A 13,362-nucleotide genomic window follows, 5' to 3' on the forward strand; every position below is an offset into this window, starting at 1 on the left:
AGCTTCCTGTAATCAATACACATTCTAAAGGACCCATCTTTCTTTCGTACGAATACGATAGGAGCACCCCATGGTGAGACACTCGGCCTAATGAATCCCTTATCTAACAAGTCTTTCAACTATTCTTTTAACTCTTTCAACTCAGCTGGAGCCATTCTATATGGAGGGATAGAGATAGGCTGGGTATCAGGAAGAACATCAATCCCAAAGTCGATCTCCCTATCAGAAGGGACTCCGGGTAGGTCTTCAGGAAAGACTTCGGGAAACTCATTAACAATCGGAACCGACTCAAGGGATGGAGACTCAACCTTATCATCTTTCACTCGGACAATATGATAAATACACCCTTTCGAGATTAGTTTTCTGGCCCTAAAGTAGGAAATAAACTTACACTTAGGCACGACAGGACTACCCTTCCACTCTATGATAGCCTCATTCGGGAATTTGAACTTGACAATCTGAGTCCTACAATCAATAGAGGCATAATAGACATAAAGCCAATCCATGCCAAGGATCACATCAAAGTCAACCATGTTCAACTCAACTAAGTCATCCAAGGTATCCTTGTAATGGATTGATATAGTACAATCTCTATAGACTTTCTTAGCTAAGACAAAATCACCTACAAAAGTAGCTACACAGAAAGGCTCACGAAGACATTCAGGAATTCTATTGAATTTACTTGCCACGTAAGGAGTTACAAAGATAGTGTGGCACCCGGATCCATCAAAATATAACAGTCAAGAGAAAAGACTTAAATCATACCCATCACGACGTTTGGGGAGTCCTCCTGATCTTGGCGACTACCCATGGCATATGGACGGTTTGTACCTCCACTCGTACCTGAAGTAGTGCCCCTCTAATTACCTCTAGCTGGTGGTGCAGTGGTCGAATAGTGGGCTCTATTACCCCATGTTGGATACTCCTTCTAAAAATGGTCCATTTGGCCGCATTTATAACAACCAACCCTTCTTGCTCTACACTCCCCCAAGTGGAGCTTACCGTACTTGCCGTATGGTGGCTTTCCTTGCGAACCTTGACCCACGCTAGCCTGGGATTGAGAACCCTAGGGTCTGAGATTCTGGCAACTCTATCCCTGCCGATCATACCTATTATATGGCATAGGTGCACTGGCAGTAGATAAGGCATAGTTGGAAGGCCTCTTTTGGAAGAAGGATCTATTGCCCTTGTTTTGCCTTTGTTCATTCTCATGCCCCGCTGATTTTGCCTTCTTGCTTAGATGCTCCTTTCTGTCTTTCTTCTTCTCATCCTCCACCTATTGAGCGTACACCATTAATCTTGAAATATCCATGTCGGAGATCAACAATGCTGCTTTGTACTCCTTCTTCACATTTCTTCCCAAACCGGAGACAGATTTCCTCATCTTCGACCTCATATCTGGGATCATCTCTGGAGCATATCTGGACAACTGGATGAACTTTAGACTATACTCTTTAACGGTCATACTTTCTTGTTTTAGATTCATAAACTCTTCCACCTTCGTTTCCCTCAATTCTCTAGAAAAGAATGGTCAACAAAAGGCTCCCTCAAATTCATCCCACACAGCAGGTTCAACATCCTCACCTCTACCTTATTCCCATTAGTTATACCAAATGTTTGCCACATTTTTGAGTTGATAAGACACCAACTCAAACCCCTCATCTCCGTAGCATGCATAGCTTTCAGGATCTTCCACATCTCATCAATAAAATTTTGGGGGTCTTTATCAACCTTAGACCCCATGAATGCCGGCGGATTCATTCTCAGAAAGTCTCTAATTCTGGTGGCAGCAGATGGCTTTTGGGAACTAGAGCTAAGAGTTGGCGAATTCTGGTTACTATTTCGGGCAGCCACTAGTTGAGTGAGCATAGCAATCACTCCTCGAAAATCTTCTTCCAAAGTTGGTGCAGGCGGAGTAGTAGGCATTTGAGGTGCCTCCGCATACCTCGCAGGTCGGTCCCTAGTCGTCAACGGGCATACCTCTGACTGTGGCATCTCTACGTTATCAGCATTCCTCTGACTAGCAGTACGCTTAGGAGGTATTATCTGTAATATATAAATACACAAATTAGAAAGGAAGTTTTATAGAGTTTAACTCTATCGCACGAATGTAGAGTATGAAAGAAGTGAAACAATTCTTAATGTCTTATAGTCTCTTGATTATAAGTGTGGTGCACAACACCCATAAGAAAGAATCTACTAGACACGGCTTCATAGACTCCCTAGGACTCTTGAACTCTATGCTTTGATACCATGTTTGTCACGCCCCGAGAGGGTGCCTAAGGCGTGGCCGACACTTGAAAGCCATTTCTGGCCTTCAAGTGAACCACTTGGTCCAGTCACACTTTCATTCATTCACATTTTATCAGCGGAAGACTCAATCATAGAAATACTATCCATAATATAGGGCCAAAGTCCAAACAACTATCAAATCAATAATCAGCTAGAATAAAACTAGCAAGCAAACGACCCATCATTCTCACACTCTAGTCTATGAAGCCTCTATCAACAATCCAAGAGGTGACAATGACAAGTCTATGGCTACCAAAAGTCAAAATGAGGGAAATAAATCAAGGCCGCAAGATAAGTCTCGATATCCTTCAGAAACTGGGAGGACTCACCAACTAGCTTGAAGTAAGTGGATCTTCAACGGTGCACCGGTTGATGATCTTGAGTACCTGTCTCTACATCATGAAACAATGCAGGCCAAATGGCGTATGTACATGGAATGTACGAGTATGTAAAATGGCCGAATGAAACAACATCAGAGAGAATAAAACCAACTCGGGATCTCAACTTAGAAAGAAGAATAATTTAATCAAGTGTCCTAAGTCTAAATAAAAATATGGTTTAGACGTGACCATCTACATACAATTCAACCAAATCCGACTCAGAGTACTATCAAGACCTCTTTGGGAGTTTCTCTTATCCGACAACCACCACTTATGAGCCAGTGACAATACAACAAACCGATGTTGTTGCCGCATCCATTCATACTTTTCCAGGGTATGAATGAATCAACCAATCATGGATTCAATCCAACCAAGTCCTATAATGTCAGGACAATAATTTTGGGGAAGCATCCGACTTTAACGGTTCTATCCCCTCCTACGTTTGGCGACGTAGTTATTGGATTCGAGTTATTACTTACTCTTACCCAATTCGGTGCTCGATACTCCTTCCAAGACTCAATGCTCATAAAAATCCATCCAATCAACTCAATTAAATCATATCGATAAGTCTCATTTACAACCTTGTCAACTCATCAACTCTATCACAATCAAACCTCTCCCAATCATATTATCCGATCAATCCCAATTATATCTTTCAAGAGTAGATTAAGTATGTATTTATAACAACATACAAACCTATCCAATCATTCCTCTATTTATTTAACAAATCTTTTGGGACTCATCACAACTCCAAGGTTTTAAATCAACAATTCAAGATAAGCAACACATTTAAGAAAATTAACATTCTTTATCATAATCAACATAGTTAAGAAATTAACAATATATGTTCAACCTCTTATCTCAATAAACTCATACTAACATGTAGTACATCACTTTCTTGACTCCACAACATCAACATAATAAAAATTAGAGTAATAGATGAAAAGGACCTATATGGACCTAACTCTATTAATAAACTTCATTCTTATGAACAATCAATCTCAAAAAAGATATAGGGCACATGGGTGGACTCAACCCATGTTTTGAGTAGCCTTACATACCTTGGTGAATACTTTGAAGAAACCTTGATGTTAGGTCTTCAATGGAAGGCTTGAATCTTTGAAGTTCTTGAAGGCAATCTTTGTTGAAAAAAGATTTGAAGGAGAAGAGAGGGAATTTCTAGGGCTTTTAGAGAGAGAGGAACTGAAAAATGGTCCAAAAAGGTCCAAGGCTAGTGTGTATATATAATTTGGGAAATACCAAAATTTCCCTTTCTTATAAAATCTGGAAAATGGCTAAAATCCTCCTGGCGCGATAGTGGCGGGTCGCGCCACTGCGGCGCCAAGTCGATTGTAGGATTAAAACCTGCACATCTGATAGTGGCGCATTGCGCCAAAGACCAAAGTACTGAGGTTGTTTTATGGCGCTGTAAGGGCGCGATGCGCCCTTACAGCGCCAAGCCTATATTTTCTGGGTTATGAAAAATAGGCTTGAAAACCCTGCATATCTTGTAGTGGCGCACCGCGCCCGGGACCAAACTACTGAGGCTTGTTCCTGGCGCGATAGTGGCGCATCACGCCACTGCGGGCCAAGCCCAGGTTTCCAGCAGTTGCCACCCAGGCCTGAAATTCCTACAATACTAGTCCGTCTCAAGACAATTATAACTCTCGACTCCAAACTCCAAAATTTCCAATCTTAGCAGCATTAGAAAGAAGACTCAAAGACCTTTAATTTAATAGGTCATGGGCCACCCAGATCATCATATTTCAAAAGATATGGTCGTTAGAAGTCGACCCCTTATACGAACTCATTTTGAAACTTAGCCAAGACGAATTCTTTCAGTTTAGCTTGGTTCTAGGGATCCTTTGTGACCCCACATCACCTCTAACGCTCTTCAATTACTTGGGAACTCATCCTAATTCATGCATATACTTCACAATAGTCGGGTTCGATCCTACACGTATACGAAGAAGGGTTCGAATCCTAGTGAAGAATTTTGGGGGGTGTTATACTAGAGAAGAAGTTGAGAGACCATCAAAGGGAATGGGACTATGGTCGAGGATAAATCATCGTGGCAGTAACTTTACCTAAAAGACTAGAGATCCCAAGATCTAGGTTCTAGGAGATCAAACAAAGTCATTGATGATGGTTCAACATTGTCAAATTAATTTTTTATGATCCATTCTCATTATGAGACAATGTCCAATAACAATGATAAGGCATTAAAACCTTTTAATGATATGTAAGTTTGATACAGGGCATATCAAATGGTGTTTCTACGGGATAACACATTTAGATATCACCTATGTACGTGTAAAGTGTAAGCCGCTTCAAGGAGAATCCGATAAGACCAGTTTTCTACGCACTTATGAACCAGGAAGTGTTGATAACTGAAACGAACAAAACAATGAGAGCTAAAAATAGTTAAAAGGGTTAATTGTGTGACTTATGTTGATTAGGTATACGTCAAAGCTTAGCGGTTCAAAGATATCAAATCTATCAATTGACCGAGTATATCAAATATATGTTCACTATGAAAAGTTCAAAGGAAAACCTACTTATCCGGATGCAATTAATCTTTACTTATAAATTATACAATTTTGCATGCATATGTTTGAACAATAGTCATTCCCCATTCATGTGGGGGATTGTTGGTTTTAAGTGAAGTGTGGATGGAAAATTAGAATTAGGAAATATGGGGGAACCAAATAAAGGAAAAATAAAAAGTTATTTCTCCCTCATTGGTACAAGAAAGAAAATGTTTTATCCTTTTAATATGAAACACTTCCTTTAACTCATAAAGGGTTAAGTAGAGGGTGCTCCTTGCGCCGTCGTCGCTCGATCGGCTAGGCTTCGGCTTCAGTGTGATTGATTGATAATGTTTTAGAAAAAAATTAATTATTAATCTCATTAATTGATTTCCTTAGTTCTGAATATTAATTTAGTATTAATTTGGAATTATTTATTAAATAATTAATTAATTTGGGAATTAATTGAATTAATTAAATTCGCGGAATTAACTAATAAACAGAATTTAAAATTTGCGGATTCAGAAGGACCTGTTCCTTCCAAAAAGATATCTCCCTTCACTAATTCGAAAAGGGCTTGTTCCTTCCTAATAGACACTTTCCTTCCCAAAAAAAGCCATGCCTGTTCTGAACAGATAAGACTGTTCTAAACAGGTGAGTTCACACCCTTGTTGGTTATAAATAGAGCGGCCTTCTTTCAGTTTTTGATATCGAAATTTCTCCCTCTTCTGCATATATTTTCCTATAAACAAAGTTGTGCCTTTGTGTGATTACGTTGCTGCTTTTGAGTTCGCTGAAATTATTGAAGTTTGAGGTACCGCTACTTCTTTAATGTCTATCCTTTTTATCCAGGGAGGAAATAATCCATAACATTGGGTACAATGAGGGGATTAAATTCCTTAAGGACACACAGTGAATTCTGTGGATTAGGATACTGTTTCTTTCTTTTCATCTTAATTGTTTTTGGTTTGCTAACTTTAAGTACAGGAGATAAAGTATATATCTTATCCGTTATAAAAATGGCTCACATAAACCCTTTTCATCTAACAGAAGTGAAAGAAATAATTTAACTTTGTTTATAAAAAATTTCACGTGAGTTTTCTAGCCAAGTTAAAGGGTATCGTATTGATAGACATTCCCAACCTGGATAGAATACTATCCTAGGTAGTGCGTCTTTAGCCGACAAAACTAATTAGAAGAGTCATTATACAGCTAAACTTGTATAGCACATGAAGAACCCTTCTGCTAACTTTATATATAACCAATGTCATTGAAACGCATGATATTCAAGCAAGACTGAAAATTATTGTAGTTCTTTTATTATTATTTTCTTCACTGTATTTGATCCTTCTTATATATATATTTTTTGAACTTTTTTGATTCAACTACTAATTTGATTTTTAAATATCTCCTTAATAAATCTATTTGTTTATCATTATTTGAATTTTTATTTTTATTTTTATTTTTTTAATTGGAACAGACCATACACGAGGCTTCCACCTCTCGTGCGCGGCCAGGGGTTGAGCCACTCACCCCCAAACTATATTATACATAAAAAACAGAAAAATACACGGAGGGGGGCATAAACCTAACCTCCAATCCTATGGTGGTTCATAAGCTGATCTTCCTACTAAAGTCAACCAGCTCATCCCCGATATAAGCACACAAAAAAGAATCTTAGAAATTATGCACCTAAAGGAGAGGACTCCTCTCGATACAAAGAAACTAGGAAAACATAAATAAGGGAAACTCTCCCTTTACATAGTAAAGGAAAAATCTAAAGAAAAAAAGGAGATGAATCCTTATTAAAGCTAGATATACAACAAAATTTTAGCGTAAACGAGGATCATCAAAAAATATGGCTAAAATTATAACATGGAGAATCACAAACACTGCAATTGGGTGATCAATCCAAGGATGCAACACAAAGTAGTAGATCATTGAGGCTTCTTAATCCGTTTGGTCTTCCTCTGCCTAAAGTTAGGTAGGCCGACTCTATCTAGCATGTAGTATCCTCGAATACCACGAGGTAGCTGCTGGAGGGTAGTGTAGTGGCCTGGAATGGTAAGAGTATGACTGTGCTTGGAGAGAGCATCCGCAGTGAAGTTTGCCTCTCTGTATACATGCTTGCAAGAATAGAAGGCAAATAATTTGGAAATATCAACAAGGTCATGAGTTACCTGGTGAAGGCTCCACAGAGGTTTCGTCTGGTGATTGATCCATTTAGTAAGCAACTCCGAGTCAACTTCTAGGATAACATGCCGGAAGCCCTATTGAATGCACCATCTAAGCCCATAAGTAGCCGCCTCTAGTTCAGCTTGATTATTGGTTCCCTCCCCTAGTGGTATGGCATAAGCGAAGAGGAATTTACCCATATGATCTCTTACAATGCCACCCCCCAATTGCCCCCGGATTACCCAATGCGCTTCCATCAGTGTTTAGCTTAATGAAACTGAGTTGTGGCTTAATCCATGAGACTTGGGTAATCTTTAGCTCATGACTACACTTATCTATGCAGGAGATAGTGTGGATCCAATTCGAAGTCCAATTGATATAGGGGTATGCGACTCTAAGAAGATTCGAGATGTCCTTGAAAACTGCAAATTTCACCCTCGCCAAGCTAGAACTCCTCCCTCTGTATTTGCTCGCGCATCTATTCTTCCATAAATTCTAACATATAAATATTTGGGTGGAGTGAAGGATAAGTTTGTGAGCTTCTATGCGGTACTTGCGAAGCCACCAGCTCATAATAAGGGGTTTGAGGGGCATGACTTTATGTCTTATGCCTAGGGAATTTGAGAAGTAGCGCCAAATATTCCTAGCGAAGTGGCCCGTGCTAAAAATCTATTCTATGGTGTCCGGACCTGAGCTGTGGCAGAAACAACATGGAGTGGAAATATGGACGAATGCAGTGATCTTTTCCTCCGTGGGCAGCTTACCTCTAAAAGCCCTCCATAGTAAAAAAGAGCATTTAAAAGGTATGTTTTTGTGCCAAGTATAGTAGTCGGAGAGTGTCTTGGTCTTGTGTTTCCTCACAAGCTTCTATGCCGAAGAATAGGTGAAGCTTCCATTGGTATTTAGCTTCCAAATGGCCTGATCCGGTTTGTTTTCTTGCGTCTGTAGTGTGGTAGAAGTTATGAGAGTAATGAACTGCGCTAGAGCCAACTGACTTAGCATATCGATGTTCCACTATCCATCTATAAGAAAATCAGCCACCCTAGCATTGTTCTGTCTTCCCAGCTCCTGTCTATAGTTCGCTAATGGTCTGACACCTAGCCAATCGTCCCACCAGAAATAACACAAACCCGAGTGTAGCCTCCATTGAATGTGGGGTTCAGCAGTGTGTTTTTTGTGCATCATATGTTTCCACACATGCGACTGCCTAGAATGGAATTTTTTGGTGATGGGGTTGGCTCTCTGACAGTATTTGGCTCTAAGAAAATCACCCTACAATGTCTGTTTAGCTCTAAATATCCACCAATGCTTGAACTGGAGAGATTTGCAGACATCTGTAGTTCTCTTTAACCCAATACCTCCTTCATCATAAGGATAGCACAGGTTTTTCCAGGAAGACCAATGGTATTTTTTCTTATTATCCTTCCACCCCTAGAAAAGATCAGTGGTAACTCTCTCAATCTGCTTGAGAGTTGTACTGGGAGGAGTAATGGTTGAAAGGAGGTGAATGGGGAGCGACTGAAGTACATATCTCATAAGTGTAGCTATACTACCGTAGCTGAGGATTTTGGAATGCCACCCTCTAATTCTGTTGACAACCTTAGAAACCATGTCCGTGTAGTACATGACTCTCTGCCTGCCAATGTAGAGAGGGCATCCTAAGTAGGTAAGGGGACTATGCTTTTGAGTGAAATCTGTAACCTATTTCACCATATCCACATTGTCTTGGAGCGCATTAGAATGCATCATGAAGTGGCTCTTATTCTTGTTTATAATTTCCCCCGATGTCTGTTCATATAGAGTCAAGGTCTTCATGATAATCTGAAGAGTTTCCCTCCTTTCGGAGGTAAAGATGATAACGTCATCCGTAAAACTCAAATGATTAATCTGTGGGCCTCTTTTCTCCATATGAAAACCCTGGTAGAAATAGTAACTATGAAGACTATTCAGCATTCGGGATAGCACCTCCGCTCCTAAAATAAATAAGGTAGGAGCAAGAGGGTCACCCTGTTTGAGCCCTCTGGTGGAGTGGAAAAAACCATGTCTAGACCCATTAACGAGAACAGAGTACCAGTTATTAGACATGATTCGCCAAATCATATCAATAAAGGTCTCACCGAAGCCTATTCTTCTCAGTACCAGACAAGTATAGGACCAGGAGACTCTATCATATGCTTTGGCCATGTCTAACTTGATAACCACATTCTCGCCAATAACAGGCTTCCGGATATCGTGGATAATCTCCTATGCTAGCATGATATTTTTTGAGATGCTTCTTCCTTTTACAAACCTGGACTGATTAGGAGAAATAAGACCGGGGAGAATGGGAAAAAGGCTGAGGTAAATGAGTTTTGATATTATTTTATTAGTAAAGTTACTAAGACTAATGGGTATATAGTCAGAGAGCGTGTTGGGGTGATCTACCTTTGGGAGCAAGACTAAATAGGCATGAGAAAAAAACTTAGGCATAGCATGGCCATAGAAGAAAGAGTTAACCACTGCAACTAGGTCCTCCGAAATAATTTCCCAGCAAGTTTGGAAAAATTTCCCATTCATGCCATCCGGACCGGCTGTAGAGTTGGGATTCATGGAGAAGACCACCTGTTTTAACTCCTCAATGGTAGGCGTGGCTTGAAGGCTTTCATTTTGAGTATCTGTGATCATTCTAGGAACATAATTCAAGATGTTTTTCGAAATCGAAGACTCATCACCTATGAATATTTTCTGAAAATGATTACAAGCTGCTCTAGCAATGTGTTCATCGCCTTGAATCAAATCCCCCTCTTCGTTAGTAACCTTGTGAATGAAAAATCGCCTTCTCCTGCCACGAATTAAAGCATGAAAATACTTGGTGTTAGCGTCTCCATCCTTGAACCAATGTAGTTGAGTTTTTTGTTTCAGAATGTTTTCTTCAATTTTAAGAAATCTGGTGTATTCGGCATTGAGAGCATGCAATTGCATCCTGTTTTCTTCATTATTGGATATTATTAGATTTTCTTCGGCACTTTTCACCAATTCTTCATATTCATTAACCTTGGCAAAAATGTCGCCAAATTCCACTCGCAACCATTTGCTAAGGGTAGAGGATAACCTTTTCATTTTTTGGTGGAAGGACCACATTGGATTCCCCATCATGGGTTTGTCCCAACAGGACTCTACAGTTTCAAGAAAAGTAGGGTTATCCACCCAACAATTCAAGAATTTAAAATATTTAATAGGGGAATCCTGTCTAGCATTCATCTCTATTAGTAGAGGGTTATGGTCAGAGCCAGTAGAAGGGAGGTGAGTAACTGAAGTGTGTGGCATAATAGCTAACCAGTTATCGGACACCATAGCTCTATCGAGTCGCTTCCATATTCTTTTATGCATATCTCATTGATTATACCAAGTGTAGTCTGAGCCATGATACCCCAAATCCGTTAGGCCACAAGCTTCAATAACGCTGATAAACTCAAAGCTTTTCTGCATGTTGTAAGGGATTCCACCTAGTTTCTCAGTAGTGGAGGTGGTTACATTGAAGTCCCCAACTGTGCACCAAGGAAGGTTAGTGAAAGCGTGATGCAAGAGCCTATCCCAAAGTGGCCTTCTAAGAGTATCTTTGCATTTTCCATAAACAAATGTCATGAGAAATGCATTTGGATGCTCTACATGTTTCATATCGCAAGTGATCTGTTGATCGTCAATATCAATAACTTTACAATCAACATCTTGAGTCCAGAAAATCCAAATCTTACCATTAGGATTGCAAGCGGACCTATCCATACCAAGGTTGATTCTAAAGTTTTGTAGATGAGCGTTGTTGGAAAAAGGTTCTAGGATGAAAATTATGGACGTTTGATGGATTTGTTTGAGGAACTTTAGTCTATCTATGACACCTTTGGTATTGATACCTCTAGCATTCCATACAATTGTGTTAATCATTGATGGAATCTGAGGTTATATATCAGAAAAAATATATAGACCATTTTCCTATAATATAATATAATAAGGTCTTTCTTTAAACCAACTTGTCACTTGAAGAACGAGTAGGCGAATAAACATCACTTGCTACTGTCACTTATTTGGCCACCAACCTTTAAGTAGAGTAATGAAATCATAATCATCACGTGGGCTGTTCATATTAAAATATACAATTAGGAATTAAACAAGAAAAGGACAAAACAATGTGTACTCTCACTTTTAAGTTCATGCGAAGGTGTTTGGCTCATACAATTTTTTTTTTAAAGAGACACTTATAATTTATGACTTAAAAAAATTATAAGTATTTTATATAACCATAAATTATCTTACTAAAAATAAAATGAATATAGAATCTCAGCCTGTGAAATAATCAACAAGACTCTAGTCTATCACTCCTTTCAAGACTTATCAAGAAGTATTAAAGGCCTTTCGGTTTTGGAAAAATTTCTAATGCCAAGTATTGAGCTTAGATATGACAAGGTTAATTAATTATTATAAATATAAATAATTAATTTAAAGAAGCACCTAAAGTTAATCATGTTTAAGTGAAACCTAAATGAAGGTCCAAAAAGATGGAGAAATTTAAACTAAAAGAGATGGTCAGAAGAAGACTTTGTTAGCTACTTGTCCAATTCCTGATGATCAATAATTTGATTTTTAATTGGAGTTGTACATGTTTGCAGTAAAGTCCTAATATATAGACTCTGCTAATATAAGTTTTTGAGTCATACTCATACTAGATAATAATTGGATTGGGGGACACCCCAAACTTAATTTAACAAATAGTTACTTATTTTTTTTTAGGGTTAGAATAAAAGAAGGAGAAAAGTGGCATTGAATTATGGGGCCAAGAACTTGTTTAACATTTTTAAAATTTGAATTGTGGGATCATGAACTTCTTTAACATTTTAAAGATTTGAGTTATGGAGTCATGTGTTTTTTTAACATTACAAAAATTTTGAGATAAAATACAACTTTTTAAAAAATATATTTTACTAATACTTGAAGTATTACTATATATCTATATCTATCTATCTATCTATCTATATATATATATATAAAAAAAAAATTATATCCTAAAATTAATACAAGAAAACCCTCGGGATTCAAATATATTCTAAAACTTTTCTCGAATGAAAAGTCCATTCTTAACTTCTCACTTCTCACACCTCTTCATCTTCCTCTCGAAACCACCAATCGTCATCTCCCATAACTCACATTTTTCTCAAAGAACGAAGTCGTTTCTAAAGTTCATCACTCTCATCGTTAAGTTTTTCGGAGTTCATCACTCTCATCCTCAAGTTTTCTGGAGTTCAAATCTGTCATAGTCAAGTTCAAACTTTCAGGTAAGTTTAATCGTTCTTAAATAAATTTTCAAGTTTCTTTTCATGTTCTTATTTTGGAAAATATGTACAAGGTTTTGGAAGATTTATGTTATCCCAGTCGATTTTGAATATTTTGAGATTTTTATTGTTCTTAAGATTCAAATTTTTTGAAGATCGAAACTTTTTGGAGGTCAAATTTGATGATGTTTCTGAAAATTTCTGTCATTGCATGGTTGATTTTTGTTGAAAGTAGTACTTATTTTGAAGTTTTTCTTTGAGCATTACTATGGTTCTGTTAATAGACCACTGGTCGATAGCTTTATTATGGTTGCTTATCGTGCAAGTAGATAGTATATTATAGCTAAAACTAGAGGCGACATCATCATCAAACGATCTACTTCTGCTATTCCTAGAAATAACAAACGAAAGGCTGATGAAGAAGTTTTGAAAACTTCCAAAAAGAAAAAAAATTGTAGTCAAAGAGGCTGAGTCAAAATCTGGAACAATGGATGATATTGACAATTACCACGACAATAGAGTCGAAGATAGTGATAATATTAAGTCTAGTGAAGCGCAAAGTGATAGCGTAGAAGATGAAAGTAGTAGAGATACCCTTAGTGAAGAAGTTGATCCCCTATCCTTGCCAATTTGTTCAAAAGTTATCTCTGGTGATTCTTATGGCCTATCAAATTGGATGGATAG

Source organism: Solanum dulcamara, chromosome 8 (assembly GCF_947179165.1).
Source record: "Solanum dulcamara chromosome 8, daSolDulc1.2, whole genome shotgun sequence".
Taxonomy (NCBI): Eukaryota; Viridiplantae; Streptophyta; class Magnoliopsida; order Solanales; family Solanaceae; genus Solanum; species Solanum dulcamara.